General features: G+C 40.5%; 1 protein-coding gene across 6 annotated transcripts in view; it reads right to left on the bottom strand.

Moving 5' to 3' along the window:
- Positions 1–13,670, bottom strand: part of FHIP1A (FHF complex subunit HOOK interacting protein 1A) — a 202,420-nt gene that overhangs the window by 154,020 nt on the left and 34,730 nt on the right. Inside the window, exon 1 of one of the 6 annotated variants that reach the window (XM_036424771.2) lies at positions 12,043–12,585. The exons of the other annotated variants lie outside the window; for them this stretch is intronic. The gene's annotated coding sequence lies outside the window, so the exon portion shown is untranslated. Of the gene's footprint in view, positions 1–12,042; positions 12,586–13,670 lie in introns of those variants that run through there. 6 annotated transcript variants of the gene reach the window in all.

Below are 13,670 nucleotides of genomic sequence, written 5' to 3'. Positions count from 1 at the left end.
GTTCCCTTAATTTTTTCAGCTGTCAAGATAGCGAACGGAGGAAAAGGACCTTTTTATAAACTGTGAAGTATAACCAGATATTCTTGCCCTTTAAGCAGTTAACACAGAGAAAGGTAAAATAAAAATCCTGTTAAGGTTTAAAATTGAGCTATTAAAATTATATTCTTGCACTTGACCAACAAGTTGCAAGATTTTAATAACATGAGATTACTGAAATGAAGTCAATTGAAGTCCATTTTTACATTTCATGGGCCAAAAATGAGACATTAAAGAAGAATTTTTTAAAGTAATATTTAAAACACATTTTATAAAATTAATGGGGAAAAATGACAATTGTGCCAGTTCAGAAATGCCTTAAAATAGGGAAGAGAGAGAGTGTAAAGTGCATTTTAGCTACTTAAAAAAAAAAAGGTTTAAAATTAAAAAATTTTTTTAAAAATTTAGCATTGAGAAAAGGTCACCTTAATAAAATTCAGCTTAATTCAAGAAAATAATTTATTCACTTTACATAATACTATTTCATTTATTTAGTCCTTTCTCTAAGAAGTCTAGAGATCTTTATAAATATTGTCCACTAAACCCTCCATTTACTAGTATAAAAGGAAAAGTCATCATCATTTGCAAGCATGTAAGAAATTTTAATAACAACAAAAAAGAAGAGGTAGGAAGTTTCAGCAAAGAAAACTAAAGAACACTCTTTTTTGGCTTTTGGTTTTGGAAGAGATGGGGTGAAACACCATAAAAACAGGAACGTATGTAATATATTATAGGACTGGCTTAAGTAAGCAAACAGATCTGGAGTTTACTGGCCTACAGTCTTGCGACAGATTTGCAGGAAAAATAAGCTTAGCAGATCCCAGTTTACCCTCCAATATTTGAAAATACCTGGTTTTATATATCAGCTTTGAAATCAAGCTACATCTAGCACATCTGACAATTCTAACAGAGTAACATCAGACATCACCACTTACATATCTGTCTGAATCTGAGCAGCAAGAAGTGTTCAGAAGCATGAAATAGCTGACAAAATTCTTTCATATGAAATCCCTAACAGAGAACATGAAGACAATGAAGCAAGACAAGTCACTACAAAAAAAATAGAGCAAGAGGAAAAGATGCCACTGTTTTCAGAGGCAGGCTCACAAAGGCAAGTGCAGCACAAAGGCAAGTGTAGTCACAGGGCACCTTGTACATGTCTCCATCAATATTTATTTACATTTTTATCCCGCTAGATCTTGAAGGCAAGGTCCTGGCCTCTGAGCCACTGAATGCAAATACATGAACCAAGTATTCAGCTAGTTAACCTTTCTTAAATCGTTTTGACAAAAAATATTTGGTGTGTTATGTAAATTAAAAGATACCAAAACAAACAAACAAAGAACACATTAAAAGCCAACTGGCAGGGAAGGGTTTTTTAATTATTATTATTATTAAGGCAAAGCTCTTTTGAAGTCAGACCCTATGTCACTGTACTCTAACGTAATGGTAATATGTTTTACAGAAAAACAAACCTTATAATCAAACAGATATTTCTTACCCCTACATATGTCGAGAGACTTCAACTGTCCACATAGGTGGATACACAACCTCAAAATAATAAGTTCAAAACACAGCCGCGAAATATACAACCTCAAAACACCCATCAAGATTCTGGGCCATCTGATTGGCATTCTGTTAAAACTGAGTTACCTTCTCTATTTTAATGTGAACAGATGCTATAATACTAATTTCCACAACAGAAAGCATAGATTCAGAGTACTGCTGTTTTTTCTTATGAGAAAAAAAATAAAGTTAAAAAAAAAAAAAAAAAAAAGGATAGATACCAGGATAGATCTGGAGTTAAAACAAACAAGAACTTTGGGGAAATCCAGAAACCTGCTTTGCCTCAGGCTCCTTTCTAACCTCAGTTATTTGAATCTATTCTGTTTCTTCCAAGAAACCTACAGACCACTCATATGGAAGAGAGAAACCAAGATGGTGGCATAGGTAAATATCTAAACTGCTGCCTCGCACAACTATTTCAAAACTACAACTAAAAGACAAAATGGACATCATCCAGAACCACAGGAAGGCTGGATGAGTGGAAATTCTACAACTAAAAGGAAACATAAAAGCACATAGACTCACAGGAGGCAGAAGACAGAGGTACAGAGGTGAGCATGGAGGGGGTTGGCAACTGAGTACGCGGCTGGCTTTCTCAATCAAGAGGGAGGCAAAAAATACCAAATGCTCTGAACTCCAGTTCTGGGCAATATTCTGGGAACCCAGACTCATACCGAGAGAAACTGGACTGTTTGGCAGCAGGCAAAACTAGAGGGTGGCTTTCTCTCAGAGGTGCTTGCAGCAATTACCAAGGGACACTGAGACCCAGGGGCCTCTGAGGGCAGAGAAAGCCATTGCTGATTGCTCCACCCTGAGACTCCTCCTCATCCAAGCTGAGCTCAGAGGCTTTTGCATATAAATGTCCTCGTCCTTTGAATTCTAAACTTACCTAACAAACTGCAGTTGAGTCAGGGAGATCCAGAACATTCAAAAGAAGGCCCAAGACCCCACAGCAGCTTGCATTGCTTCACAGCTGGACCTCATCTGGGCACCTCCAAAACCCAAACAAAGAAGAGGAATCTACAGATCCTCTGTAGCTCCTGCTGGGTGGCCTCAGGCAGAGGCTAAATCAGCTCCTCCTTAGAAACCCAAGAGCCAGTGTACCCAGGGGTCAGAGTAGGACCATCTAGATTACCACTCCTCAGATCCATAAAGGACACACTCAGGGGGCAGACTCGCACCAAAACCTGGGAGCACCAAAGCCCCACTGAAGCAAGTCTTGCCTCATAAGGGTGTCTCCAGCATAGAAGTTCTCCCATCATAGACACAGCTGATCCTCACAGCCAATTGACCTGGAGGTCAATTCCTCCCAGTGATACCAACAACAATCAAGGCTGAACTACAACAAGACTGTGAACAGCCCACAAAGGGGTGCCCCACCTCAGGTAACTGGGGAGGCTGAACCACTAGGCCCTGTAGGACACCTAACACACAAAGCCATTCTATCCACTCAGGGAAGCAACAAAACTGTGGAGATAAAGAAACAGGTCATAAATGAAACAAATGAAACGAATTCAAAAAGGACCACACCAAGATACATAATAATTAAAATGCCAAGAGCAAAAGACAAAGAGAGAATATTAAAAGCAGCAAGAGAAAAACAGTTACCTACAAGAGAGCACCCATACGATTGTCAGCTGATTTCTCAACAGAAACTATACAGGCCAAATGGGAGTGGCAAGAAATATTCAAAGTGATAAATAGCAAGAACCTACAACCAAGATTACTCTACCCAGCAAAGCTATCATTAAGAATTGAAGGGCAGATAAAGAGCTTCACAGATAAGAAAAAGCTAAAGGAGTTCATCACCACCAAACCAGTATTATATGAAATGCTGAAAGGTATTCTTTAAGAAGAGAAAGAAGAAAAAGGTAAAGATAAAAAATTATGAACAACAAATACATATGTATCAACAAGTGAATCTAAAAATCAAGTGAATAAAAATCTGATGAACAGAATAAACTGGTGAATATCATAGAATCAGGGGCATAGAAAGGGAGTGGACTGACAATTCTCAGGGGGAAAAGGGTGTGGGGGTGCAGGAAGAGACTGGACAAAAATCATACACCTATGGATGAAGACAGTGGGGGGCGGGGTAGGGTGGAGTTATGGGGGGGGGGGGGAGAAAGAGGAACAACAGTAATAATCTAAACAAAAAAAAAAATTTTAAAAAAAAAAAGACCACTAGTATATGCTGGGGTACGGATTGCTACCTGGTCCTGGAGCTGCTGAACCAAGCACCACTGTTCATCTCCCTTTATCTCCTGTGTATCTGCACTCATTGGTTTCCCCAAGATAAAAGCAACAAAACAATCTCATTAAGGTGTAAATGTGACCTCAGATAAGAGCTGTGAATTTGAAAAGTCAAGTCTACACTAGCCAGCACTTAAGGTAATTAGCTAACTTCATGCCCACTGTCTTTACCCCCCAAATTAAAATTCTGCAGCAAAAATGCAATTTGGCCCAGCCATTGTGACTCAGTGATTGAGCTTTGACCTATGAACCAGGAGGTCACAGTTCAATTCCTAATGGGGGGCATGCAGGAGGCAGCCAATCAATGATTCACTTGCATCGTTAATGTTTCCCTCTCTCCATCTCTCTTCCTCTCTGAAATCAATAAAAACATATTTCCCATAAAAATGCAATGTGACCAAAGGTCAAAGAAAAAAAACAAAAACTTCGGTAAAAGAATGCAGAGGAAAAAGACATTATTATTAAACTCCTAATACTGTCATCAATAGCTTGAAGAACACAGAGCTTTCCCATGATCCACTGGGTTTCATTAGATAGATTTTATGGAGGCAGGACAGGAATCATCTTCTCTTACTCTCTTTGCTGTTCAACAAGCCACAAATGTACAAACCCTAAAATTAATGCAGATATTTTATATTTCCAAAAAAATATATAAATGGCATTAATATGTACACTACTCATAGAAATATGAAGTGACCTGCTCCAAGTTAACGTAATCAAACCCCTGATTTGTTTGAACGACCACCCCACTTACCTTTCTGCCCACCCAATGCCAGAGAACTAAAGAAATGATCGATATCTTGATGTCCTTTTCAGTGACCCCCACTGAAAAGTAATTCAAGTCAGAACGAGATCTTTATAAAAAGTTTTCTAAGCACAAATATTTCTTTTGTAAAACGTTCTGTTGTCCCCAAGCCCTCAGCGCAGACACCTTTTAGATGCCACCCTGCCTTAACATACATGCTCTGGCTGCTGACCGAATCATAGACATTTACAAAATAAAAGTAAATTAAATATCTGCATGTACAACTTTCTTTTCTACACCATTAGACAAAAAGCACAAGTAGAATAAGTGAGTCACTGACCTCTGGCTTGAACACAAATAGAACTACCCTACCACACATTATTTTAAAATGCAAAGCACTCTCTCAAGTTAATTTGTCACTTGGAGAATCACTATGCTTTTATAACAATTCATTTATGAAAAGCCCTCAGCACAGTTTTCCCCTTAACCTTCTCCATTTATCTTACATTGCTATTCTTCCACAGCAAACTTTTATGTGCAATTTTAAGACTGTAATGTAAGTTACAAGGGTACTCGTCTTTGAAACCCAAAGAACAATCTAATGAGAATGAGGTGATACTACCGGCTGCCAATGACTTGCTCTCTCCTGACCTAACATGCTAAAAAATATAATCAGGTAGAGTTTTCTATAATCTTTGTAGAGAAGAAAAGAAGATGGATGGGAGCCAGCTTTTATTTGACTGTGAAGTGGGGAGATTGTAACTATAAAGATTTGTTTTAAAATTGCTAAAATAAGGGGGAGGAAATCCACAATGTGAACCTGATCCATTCCCTTTAGAGAGAGAATAATGATGTTAGATCAGTTAAACAACTGGTTTTTTAATCCACAATAAACTTTTAAGACTTCTCTAGACATAATCCAAGTGTATTTAGATGTAACCAGAGCATGAACTAGTGGGAGTGTCAGATGCTTTTAGATGACAGGCAAACCAAGTGATATTGTTTTATGTTTTTCTCTAAATCTCAATGTCCTCAACTATAAGTGGGGATAGATAATACCTCCTGCTCTGTATACTTCACAGATCTTAAAAATAAAAAATAAAAAAAATAAAAACTACACCTGAGCCCTAGCCAGTTTGGCTCAATGGATAGAGTGTTGGCCTACGGACTGAAGAGTCTGGGTTCGATTCCAATCAAGGGCACATGCCCGGGTTGCGGGCTCAATCCCCAGTAGAGGGCATGCAGGAGGCAGCCGCTCAGTGGTTCTGTATCATCACTGATGTTTCTCTCTCTCTCACCCTTCTCCCTTCCCCTCTGAAATCAATAAAAATATATTAAAACAAAACAAAAACTACACCTGAAACTTCTGGATACACACAAGTATGCATCCTTTCCACCACTAGAAACTGCAACATGTGATTGCACAAGTTAAAGAACCAATCTTACTCTACTTAACGAAGACAGTAACTGTTGAGGAGACCACAAGGCAGGCTAAAAGATGGTTACCAAACCCCCTGAAGCACTTCCATCTCAAATGACTGCAAATCTTAAAACTGTTATTCAAAAGCAGCTAAAGCAATAATCAATCAGCCTTTTGGGAGGTAGAAGGACGCAGAGATCTTTTCCAGAATCTGATGAAAACTGTGGACCTTCTATCCACAAAAAGTCACATCCATACATACAAGCAAGTTGATTTGTCTGTTATCAAGGGTGGTTCTTGGATCTCACATTAGGAATCCCCAGCTCCAGACTGCCGAGTGACTGCCTGGTTAATCAGAAAAGATACAGAGAAAAGAAACTCGTTTATAATGTTAACATGGAGATGATGATCATGGTTACTTAAGGGCTACACTTGGGAAATCCTCCCTCACACTTTCACCAGGAAGAGAAGCTGAAAGGTCTGTGATTCTGAGTCACCTCAGCAGTATTCAGACAAATGAGGCTTTAATGGGTCAAACAGAAAATCACTTCCTTTCAGAAACAATCAGACTTCCAACACCTAAAAATAGTGTCCATATACAACCAGTGGCAGCTTCAGATTCCTATCTACCATGTTTCCCTGAAAATAAGATATCCTCTGAAAATAAGACCTACTTTCAGATTTCCTTCTGAGTGAAATATAAGCCCCCCACCCACCCACCCACGATAAACATGAGAGATTTGTTCCATTGATTCTGAAAAAAATGGAGTCACAAGAAATTCACCAGGAAATTCAGGAATTGGATTGTTATGATGATGTTCCAGAAGATGATGGCCTGATTGTCATTGAATAAATGAGTAAATTCTTGATACTGTAGGATTCACAGTTTGTCTGGTTTGTGTTGACAACTTCCGTACTACCGTACCATATACAGGTAATAAATTTCCTTTATTTTCATTTAACAATAAATGTGTACCATATTCTTCTTCATGGAAAAATAAGACATCCACTGAAAATAAGACCTAGTGCATCTTTGGGAGCAAAAATTAATATAAGACACTGTCTTATTATCGGGGAAACAGGGTAATAAAGAGGGAATATGCAAATTGACCATCACGCCGTAACAAGATGGCTGTGCCCACAGCGGAGGCCAAGTTCCATAAGGAGCCTTAAAGAGCCTTAACAAGCAATCAGCAGGAACCTGAGGATGCATGGCACTGGGCCATGGCAGGGGACCTGAGCCTGCACTGCCCCCACTGCCTGGTGGGGCTTGACAAGGGATCTCAGGCCACACACCCCTGCCCTAGCACCAAGCCAGGGGACCTCAAGCCGTGCCCCCAGCCTCGAAGCTGGGCTGAGGGGCCTCAGACTGCACACACACACACACACACACACACACGCACACAGACACACACACACAAATATAGCAGAGCTTGACAGGGGACCTCAGGCCACACCCTTGCCCGGGCACTTTGCCAGGGGACCTGAGGCCATATCCCATGCCCAGCAGGGCTTGATAGGAGACCTCAGGCTGGGCCCCCCACCCAGTGGGGCTTGACGGGGGAACCTCAGGGCACAACCCCAACCCAGCAGGGCATGATGGGGGACCTGAGGCCGCACCCCCCACCCCGGTGCCAGGCTGGGGAACCTCAGGCCATGCCCCCCATCCTGGCACCAGACAAGGGGACCTAAGGCTAATTTTCTTTCATCTCTGACACTATTATACAGAAAGAGCAAATAGCAATATTAAAATATTTCCTCTAATTAATTCCCTTTCAATGTACACAAATTTTATGCACTAGGTCACTAGCCTCCATATAAAAGGGACCAAGAGATTATAATCTAATAGAAAGGCAGACCAAGGGTTTTTGTTGTTTGTTTTTTAAAAATAAAGTTGCTTAAGATTTCACATAAGATCAAGACATCAAATTTCCATAGCAAAGCAAGAAGTGTGCTAGAGGAAGGGGGCCGGAGGGGGAGCGGGGAAGCAGCCAACATTTGGCGCTATCATTCTGTTCTCCAACACCCGTGGTTCTCAAAACTTTAATGTGTAGCAGAATTACAGAGAAGGCTTGTTAAATTCAATTGCTGAGCTCCACCCTCAAAGTTTCTGATTCAGCAAGTCTGTAAAAGGGCCAAGAATTTGTATTTTAATGAGTTTTAGGAGATGTTGCTGCTGCTATTGGTCAGGGAACATACTTTGAGAATCAGATCTAAACAATTAGAGTCAATGCTGTATAGGAAATCCCAATTTCTTGAGAATACTCATAGTTTCCTTCAGATGCCATTCTTGTCATAAAATAAGAAAGACAGTACCACTCAGTCATTCAACTCATCTTCTTACTTGTAGCTCCTAAGGGTGCACGCTGGTTGGGCTGCACATTCACAAAACACAATAAGCTTCTTGATGACTGGTGAGTGTCGCACTGAGAGAAATGCAGAGGAAGAGCTTCGAGCAGTTCTGTTTTAAAATTTTGCTCTCAGGAAGCAATAAAAAGCAAATTGGTGCTAGGAAAATTTAACACTTGAAAAAACTCCCATGACTCCAGAGCTGTGGTTTTCTAATTGAGCTCCACAGACCCCATATGTCATATCCAGATATCCCAAGGCTTGGGATGGGCAGGCAGTCAAGAGAAAAAAGAGGATTTTGATCTCCCATTTCAGCCTCTCTCTGACTGGAAGTTCAGCTTTTCTCTGATTTACATATTTACATAAATTATATTTATTAGTGGTTTTACTGTCCCTTTGAGAGGAAAAGTTTTTAAAGAACATTGGATTTGATTACCTCTCTGAGTCCCTCTAATTCTGTGATACTATGAAATACAACAAAGGTTGACTCACACATTCAAAATATAAAAATATCGAACTGGCCCAAGAGACTGACAAAACACTAAAAATAGCATCAGAATGAGTGATTAGCGGTGAGATCACACTTGTGTCTGGTATGAGGTTCTGAGTATCATACACAAGAGCTTCCAAACTCACTGAGGGCAGCAAGTGAACATCTGTAAATGGCATATAAAAACTGGACAAACTCTAGTGGTAATTACCTTCACTTAAACTTGCCCTGTCAAGCAGACACCTTGCAGAAACACCTTGCATGGTATTTTCAGTTAACACCATGGTGATGCCATGAGATACAGTGCATGGTGCCACATGCTTAGGGGGAAAAAAGACCATCTCGCTAAGTCAGTACCTTGCAATCCAGTTCCAACAGATGATCTAAACTGATCTAATCTCTTCCAAACCAAAGCAGCAGGATGTCCCCACTCATATCTGTGCTAGGGGCCACGGGTGATGGAGAGAGCACCAGGCAGAGGCGTTATTTATTCAATATATCATTCAACAAAATGTTTTCTGAGCTCCTCTGGCAATAATGCACAACGACACAAAGTCTGAAATCTCAAAAGGAGCTTATAGGAGCCCTGGAAAGAACTACTCTCTGCCAATCAACACTGCAAATGCATACCTAATGGCACAGGGAACTACGTTAGAGTCCAAAGTCAATCTCAAGGCAGCAATCACAAAGAGTTAAAACTATCCTTGAAAATGCCCTGAAATTCCTCATAAAATATGATACTATGCTGCCTCTCACTAAGTCTAGTTTTCCTGGCCATCGATATTTACTCTTCTGGTAACTATCAACTATCGATATTTCACTTGCATTTTACAGGCCGTGCAGTTAAGCCCAATGCTCAAGCTCTGAGAGGAAATGCAATCTCCCTACAAAGTGCAGTCTCCTATCTCCCATCTCATGTTCACTCTAGGACTATGCTCATCTTATCTCAACTATGACTTCTTGTCCTTTTTCTTTGCTTTTAGCCAGGTGCATGAGTTTAATTCCCATGAATACAATATGCATATAAAGACTCTGTTGTAATATTACCATCTTATTATTTACCCAAAGTAATGCCCAAAATGCCATCATCTCTTTGAGTCAACACACTGTGAATCCTTCTTTTGAATACAGACATATAACAAAAAAGGGGCTATATATTAACTCTGAACAAGAGAATGAAGGTTTTTACCAAATTAGCTCCAGTTACTGGTGAGAATAGGGACACCAAAAAACGAATGGGTTAAGTTTTGATAAGTGGAAAGAAAATCAAGAAAGATCCAGAATATGAAATATATTTCCAGCAAATTGGGACCTGTCAGGGAACAATGTGAACCCATGATGAACCCCAGGAAGAGGACAGAGGAAGCAAGAGGGGGGTTCTAATGACACACATCCTAAATTCTTCATGGTCAGTGCTATCCTCATGCATACAAAGTAAATCCCATTCTCAAGTTGTCTAGGAGAGGAATAATTCAAGAGGAAGGAGATGGGCCTGTTAGGCTGCTCTGATTTGATTCAACTAGATTGCCCAGTCAATTACACAATCCCAATCACTATTGTCTTCCTCCCACTTCAAGGTCACGCACAAACTGTTGTGGCCCAAATATACCCCTGGAGGCTAACACATCTGCCACATCTTCTTCCGTACCTGTTCTCTTACACAGTCAGAAGAACGAGAGAACGCTCACCACACCTCAGGCTGCTGGGCACATCAACGAAATGAGCCTGGCCATTTGCTGGGAAAGTTGGCCTCTCCTACATGCAGAGGTGCAGGTATACATTATTCCACTCAACACCAACTTTTATCTCCTGCCTCTTCCTAGTGATCTCTTCCCCTCACCTCTTTTCAACCTTTTTTCCTTTCTATGTAAATTTTCCTGGTGTCACCCCTGAGCACATTCCCTTGTTTCCCCTCCTTCCAGGTCTCTTTATTTTTGGCTCATGGGACATCCCTCCCTCTCCTCTGCTCCACATTCCACTTTGTCTTCATCTGTTTTTCCACATCCTTCAAATACTTAGCCTCCTATTCCCCAGAAGAATAGGTGGCACATTTAAATTCAAAACAAACAAACAAAAACCACAAAAACCTGTTTATACTAGTCAAATAGACACCAACTACATTTTCATACAACTACACAATTTAAACCCTCTTCCATTCCTCTAGATACGAATGCTTCAGCAATCCTTTACTCCTCCACAAGGGCCTTACACTCGTTCATCTCTGCATTTCCCTCCTGCAGTGAATTCCTGATGTGCTCACAATTTTTACTTGACCTCAGTCCCCATTTATCACCATCTTAAATGCTTTAGATGATTTTTGGAAATGAAAAATTTTAAGCAGGCAATTTAAAAAAGAGTAGTAAACCTGTTCTTGACAGGACAAGACTTAACTCTAATGAGCTAAAATGACAAGTACATGACTTGCTGCCAAGCTATCATGAACAATTTAAGAATTCAATTCAAAATAGGCAATAGAAAGAATCTGAAAGGCAGAGTGACCTCTATACATTTTATCTTTTGCTTGGTTTGCACTGTGTGTAAGATATGAAACTCAAAGTATTAACATAACCAGTTTAGGAAGATACCTTCAATTCAAGACTTAGGAAGAGGTGTTTGGGGAGGCTAGTATAGCAGAAAACTTACTAATTAGATGTAACTATTTTTAATCTGCAGTGAATCTGAAATATATAATATATGGTTTTCCAATGCTCTGAAACATTTCATTACTATTTTTTTGTTTTGCAGAATAAAATGATCATTTCTTTGCTAAAATGCTTACCTCTTTCATATAAATATTTAAACTTAATAATTCGAAGAATTTAAGAGGGGACCCATAAAAATTAAACTTAAAGCGTTAACATTATATCCACATTTGAAAAAATAATGCATTAGTATTCCCATTTTCATAATACTATATCCTCAAACATCAAAAAGAAATGTCCTTTCTCACTACATAACCACCGTTTTGGTAAGAAAGGTTTTCCCATATGAGGGGAAAAAGTAAACTTTAAAAAAAAATGAAAAATCCTAAGCATTCAAAAGAGCTGACCCGAGATTCCCTTTATTTCATTTGTCCATAAAATTAAGGGTATCTTTCCTGAAAAAATAAAAAGGAGCTAAATTTCAAGTTTATGCAAAAGCCATTCCTCCTTTCCCTCACCCCCTCACACCATCCCCACCAACCTTAGGAAACAAGAGGTATAGTTTTGGTAGCTCTACAACAAGAATACTTGAAGCCATTCTAACATCAACTGCTGTTCTGGTTTCTTGCTTCAGAAACCGCTGTCACAACCCGAACACTGGAGATGAATAACGGAGTTTAATGCAGTATTACCTTGCACAAGCAATTAAAAGAGGCTGCAAAACAGCAAATAAACCCCACACCATGTGCTCTCTCGCAGTAGGAAGCTGAAGATAATCTTGTTTACTAAACATAAGTCACTTGAGATCTGGCCAAATTCTTAAATGATTTTCCAGATGGAAACGTTGCAAACAGGAGCTGCTTACATAAGTATTTTCTCCCCATCTCTGTGAAAACAAACAGGACCAGTTTTTCTTGTTGCTTCTAGGAAAGTGATCATTTAAAGCCAATGAAACAACTCAACAAAAGGGCTTTCCCTGGGCCCAACTCCTGCTCTATTTTTGCTCCCACCTCTCTCCCCCTTCTTCCAGGAGTATTAGGTTTCTTGCAACTAAGTGTGCTTCCTCCTCCTTCAATGTCTATTTAAGTCTTTGGGCTGCAGAAAGCAAACTCTGTTCATCAGTCTTAACCTATCCTTCTTTTTTATAGTATATTCACATTTTTCCAGGGATAGGGCTATGGGGAAGGGGAGTCAAGATACAGCCCTTTTAATTTTTCTTCATATACAATTTTTAAAATTATTTTTAGGGGCCTGTGAGGTCTATGCAGATGAGCCTCTCACAGAGGCTGCTCTGTTTCCTAAGGTTCATGTTCACGTGCAGCCGGTTAGGAACAGCCTGGCTTTACTTTCCATTTCCTTGAGTTCCAGTCACTCAGACAGAGAGGCTTTGAGAGCTACAATGCGCAACAAAGTCAGTGGCTTGTTTGTTGAAAGGTGCTGTGTTAACAGTCCAATATTTGGGTTGTGCTGGCTAATTCAACCACCTCAGGTTTGTCAGGATTCTTTCTTTATGACTCTCTTTCTACTAAATATCACGGGAAATGCTAGCGAGCCTGATAGAGATCCACTATGCCCCAGAAAACCCACTCGGAGGCCAGTGAGTGGGAGCCGGCTGAGACAACTGAACAAAAGACAGTGGAGAGAAGTCGGTCCCCTCCACCGAGCCGAAAACCTCATTTGGTTTTAAAGTGTATTGTTAACAGAAAGCCCTGGGTCAAATCTCAGAGCCCATACGTGTTAGTTCTTCATTCTACAGCTCCAGTTAGTCCCTCGTGCAGTTGAATCAGGGGTACATGGTATCCCCGTAGCCCTTGCCCACGTCTGCCAACACCTACATTACCAGCTCCTACTAAACTTCGACCCCCCACACTCCCAACCCCACGCACGCCGCGTGCACCTCCCGGGAGCTATTTCTCTCTTTAATCCCCTCCCCGGGCACCTGGTGAAAACTTCTCTCCAGCCTGGCCACGCCGCTCAAGGCCTGATCCTGCTGTTTCCTCTTCCTCCAGGACCAAGAACCCTGCCCTTTCTCCCAGGCTTGGCTGCCTCCTCCAAGGTCACAAAGCTGGCCGGTGCCAACACTGAGCAGCTTAACCACTGCCTGACGATTTTCTTCCTCCTACCCAATGCCATTCCAAGTCCTGTGGCCTAAAATCAAAACACGTCACG

This window comes from Pipistrellus kuhlii, unplaced genomic scaffold (assembly GCF_014108245.1).
Source record: "Pipistrellus kuhlii isolate mPipKuh1 unplaced genomic scaffold, mPipKuh1.p scaffold_m20_p_8, whole genome shotgun sequence".
NCBI lineage: Eukaryota > Metazoa > Chordata > Mammalia > Chiroptera > Vespertilionidae > Pipistrellus > Pipistrellus kuhlii.
The sequence above is the reverse complement of the archived record's forward strand: the minus strand, read 5'-3'. Positions and strand labels throughout refer to the sequence as shown.